General features: G+C 37.0%; 1 long non-coding RNA gene across 1 annotated transcript; it reads left to right on the plus strand.

Moving 5' to 3' along the window:
- Positions 1-304: 304 nt before the first annotated feature.
- Positions 305-1,215, plus strand: LOC129392982 (uncharacterized). The gene is made up of 2 exons (XR_004670764.2): positions 305-637; positions 1,068-1,215. It is a non-coding gene; the product is annotated as an uncharacterized LOC129392982 (long non-coding RNA).
- Positions 1,216-4,802: the final 3,587 nt, after the last annotated feature.

Raw genomic sequence — 4,802 nt, forward strand, 5'->3', positions numbered from 1 at the left:
ATTTCATGATAAATTTACCCATCTGGGTGCTAGAAATGAAAACCTTGATTGTTTACTCAACTACCCAATCAGAGAAAGAAAATTTTCAAATTACAGTTATATCAACAGATACAGTAGAGATCTTAGCTAGTAAAAACATCCTTAAGCATTATTTTGCTGACGACAACAAAAATATTTCCAGCCACATATCAAACCACCTACAAATTCTTTGGGGATCAATTTCTTCATTTCTATAGCAAAGTAACATATGCATGTCTACTACAAATCTTAAGGCAAATAGTCCTGTTCCTATTCACTTGTCATTGCAATGAAGCATCTGCTGCTCACTGTTTTTTGTTATTTTTTTTCCTGATTACTCCAATTCAAAAACATCCTCCTACCACCTCTTTTAGTTGTTAAATATCCCTGTGCTTGTGGCTACATTTCTTTGCACTGGAGAAATGATCTCATTAACAAACTAGTTCTGTGCGTCCTTAACACTGAGGCCCCTCGCCTGCAGCTGGAGGCAGCTCTCTGTTCAGCCCCAGTGCAGAGTGACACAGACAGGCGACAGCGTCGCTGAGCACTAACTTCTATTCCACGGAGGCAGACAGCGAAAACCATTTCAGAACCACGGCAAGGCATGAGAGAAGCACAGGTAATCCTGTTTCTGTATTCAGTTTGTGCAAGAATCAAATATATTCATCTGGAAGAGACAACTGGGCAAAAAAAGGAGTTGGGGTGGGGGAGGTTCTGTGTTAGAACTGCTGAGCCAGGAAATAAAGTCACAAATTAGGAAATAGAGTATAAACACAAAAAGAAAAAAGCCTCTGATATATATATATATATATATATATATATATATATATATGCACATACATATATTTGCGCATACATACATTTATAAGATATATATAAAAAAAGGGGATGTGTTGGTGAAGGTTTTGTTACATGGGAAGTAAGCTGTAGGCTAATATGTAGAAGTAAAAGGAGTAGTTTTTGTCCTGAAATCTCCAAGTTGGAAAGGACTTTAGAAAAAATCTAGTGTGTCATGAATGACCACATCTAATACTTTTCTTTTTTTAAAGGGTAGCTGCAAAGTTTTGGAAAAGACCTCTACAACAACTGGAAGCACAGTGTACCCAAGTGGGGGGTCTCGTCTGTGGCAATATAATTTTCTATCTGTCCAATTGAATATGGCTGTAAAGGGAATAAAACCCCATGTAATCTCCAGCAGTGACAATTTAATCAGTTGTGTAAGTGGGAAAAAAGCAGAGTCCCCTCATTTTCATATTTGCATATTTGATTTTTGCATTGGGGAATAGAGGTTTTGTTTTTCTATTACTTTGCATTCAATTTTAATATTTAATCTTTTTATGAGCAAATTTTTATAGTGGTGTGTAATACTGAGTCAGACAGGTCTAAAATAGAAAGGAAAGATTCCATTTCTGAAATCAAGCCCCTGATCCAATATGCTTTGTGTAACATTTTTCCTTGTCAAGAATCTATGTGCCTAACATGGCTTGCATGCTCCCAGCTTCTGCACGTGATGCATCTGCTATTAACATTCAGAGATTCACCCTGAAAATGAAGGCAACTGTTTGGAGAACAATGTAAAATGATGAGAATAGACCATCCTATGACCCCCTTTTTATATTAATATTTCTTAAAATGGTAAATCTTATTGATTGCATCTATTTCCAAGGAAGTAGGGTTTCTTAAATGCTTTATATACACAGGAGCCAGTTTTTATGAGGTTATAGAGGAGCAGTAAATACAGTAAGATTAATAAAACTTCGTTGTTTTCACAATTGACAGAATGATATTATTGCCTATAGGGTAATAACAGCTTATGGGATTGATTTTAAGATGAATAAGATGCAAGTAATTCGAACTTATCGTCAATTACCCTTGGTTACTCCCATGAGTATGTATCTAGCCAAAATGGTGTTGGATTTGAATTACTGGGACATAGATAGCTCTTTCTTTATGCATCAATGCATTCTAGCCTCCACTTGCGAAAACTCCAAAAGTATGTTGGGTAATTTAAAAAAATAAGGATATACTCTACTTGCTTAATGATTTAGAATTTCTTTACAAAAAGTGAACTCTGAAGTCAATATTTCACTGGAGAGGGAAAGAATAATGATTTTAATTCTATGTAATTTTTTTAAAGCTTAAAAACAAGTTTTGAAATGTTTTATGTACTAAATTTAATCTATGTACATATTTACACACACATATATATACATGTGTATGTGTGTGCCTGCATATATGTGTGTGTATGTGTGATGTGTGTGTGTATATAAATGTGGCCTAAATGTTGCTAACCAAATTTTATGAGAAATAACTACATTCGGAATTGTGAAAATATGAGCCACAGGATTTTATTCAAAAACAGAGCAGAGAGTCTTTTTAATGTACATCTATGAAAAGCATACCAGTAGCAGTATACAGGCATCATTAGATGACAGGTATAAAATCCTTTGGGCAAGCACTGATGCACATTAAATTCAAGTACATAATATGTCAAGTTTTGAGTATGTTCTTGTTTATTTAAATCTGCATTCTGATGATGATCTTTTCAAAGAGATTGCATATATATGAATATGTGATCTAGTGTTTACATATTCAAATTAACCTGTTTCTTTGAATATGGTCTAATGATTGAATGATCTCCCAAACATGGCAACTCCTCAGGGAAATATATTGATGCCTCAGCATATTTCCTCAAGGCCTGGAGAGTACTAGATATGACAAGAAGTGCCTTCAAGCGTGGAAGCCCTGCTCTACCTAAACGAAAGTCCTAGGCTTTAATCACAAAGGCTAGGTTCACACTAATGCAATTAACCATATGATTGCTTTCGAAGGAGCCTAACCTCATCAGTATCTTTCCTTTAGGCAAACTGACAATGCTGGATCTAGTCAATGACTCAAGAGAATTTGATTAGCTAAGAGGTACAAGGCTCTGCATATGCAGTCACAAATGCACAGTAGGAATGTTCATCTCCAACCTATTTTCTAGTAGTTATCATTTCACAATCAACTATAAATTTAAGCAATTAAGGTAAAATAATTGTTCCATGAAATAATTAAGAGTTGACAATTATCAGGATGAAGGTGAAGACTACATCCAAATGAAAATGATCCGTTTTATAGTTTGTTTGTTTGTTTATTTATTGGGTTGTGTGTTTGTTTTGTTTTGTTTGAGGGAGGATGGGAGAGGGCCATGATAGTTAAAACTAAAAATAAGATTTACTTGGAGAACTGACCAGGCACAGTGGCTCACTCCTGTAATCCCTGCATTTTGAGAGGCCAAGGCAGGTGGATCACCTGAGGTAAGGAGTTTGAGACCAGCCTGGTCAACATGATGAGACCCTGTCTCTATTAAAAATCCAAAAAATTAGCCAGGCATGGTGGTGGGTGCCTGTAATCCTAGCTACTCTGGAGACTGAGGCAGGACAATAACTTGAACCCAGGAGGCGAAGGTTGCAGTGAGCCGAGATCACACCAATGCACTCCAGCCTGGTCAACAAGAGTAAAACTCAGTCTCAAAAAAAAAAAAAGAAAGAAAAAAAAAGATTTACTTGGAGAACTGAAAGAGGTAAAAATGCCTAAGGAATATAATTTGTAGTTGAATAGGTAACTTTAGATATGTGTGTGTGTGTTTGTGTGTGTGTACATACAGATACACCTATGTGTATGTGTGTGTGTACTTTTTTAACCTTATTTGACCTTGCAACTTTACAAATCATTGCTGGACTAGATAATATATTGTAGGGGCAGAAAGGGTATGATATCTTTCCTCCCCATCATAAGAATCACCGCTGACCCTCCTATCACAAAAGACAGGTTAATGAGAGAAAAGCGTAACACATTTATTTAATCAAAGTTTTATGAGTCATGAGAGCCTTCAGAAATGAAGCCCAATCTCCCAAGGGAAAACTGTCCATTTTTATGCTTAGATTCAATGATGAGTGAACAGTCATATAAAAATATGATTGAACAAAGAGAGAAATGATCTAACAGCAATAGACTGAGTGGGAAAAGCCAGCAAGGCCTGTCTGTTTGGATTCTACTTGGCCTGTCTGTTGTGGCATTTTTTCCTCCTGGATATAGGGCAGGACTCCTTCCAGAATAAGGTTCTTCTCATCTACTTTGAGACAAATTAGGTCATATAATTTCTTATGGACAAGCTTTTACACAAAAAGGCAGAGGAAAGTTAGGGTAATAATTCTAGGTTTTACGGCTTGGTTTGGGGAAAAAGAGTTCTAGTTTCTATGACTCACTTGGAAGAGGAATTCTGGTTTCTGTAACTCACTTCAGGGAAGAATGAGGGGCAAGAAACAGGAGGGCAGGAGAAGGTCAGAGGCATACATTAGTCCTGATGCTGCTTCTGAGGCCTTCCAATGTGCTTTAGCTCTAAGTAGTTGGTATGTCAAAGTGCTGTACTTTGGGTTATCTTTTTCTGAACCCCTCACAAAATCAAATGTGAACTAGAAGCTTTCTAGCATCTTCTTCTTAATGAATCCTAATAAAGACATTTCTACTGGCATATTGATATAATTTTTGGTTACTATCTATTAAAATTATTTCTCCAGGCCAGGAGCAGTGGCTCACACCTGTAATCCCAACACACTGGAAGGCCGAGGTGGGCAGTTCACTTTAGCCCAAAACCTAGAGACCAGCCTGGGCAAAATGGAGAAACCCCATCTTTACCAAAAATGACACACACAAAAATTAGCTGGGCATGGTGATGAACACCTGTAGTCCTAGCTACTGGAAAGGCTGAGGTGGGAGGATGGCTTCAGCCAGAAAGGTGG

The sequence above is a fragment of the Pan paniscus genome, chromosome 2 (assembly GCF_029289425.2).
Source record: "Pan paniscus chromosome 2, NHGRI_mPanPan1-v2.0_pri, whole genome shotgun sequence".
Lineage (NCBI taxonomy): Eukaryota > Metazoa > Chordata > Mammalia > Primates > Hominidae > Pan > Pan paniscus.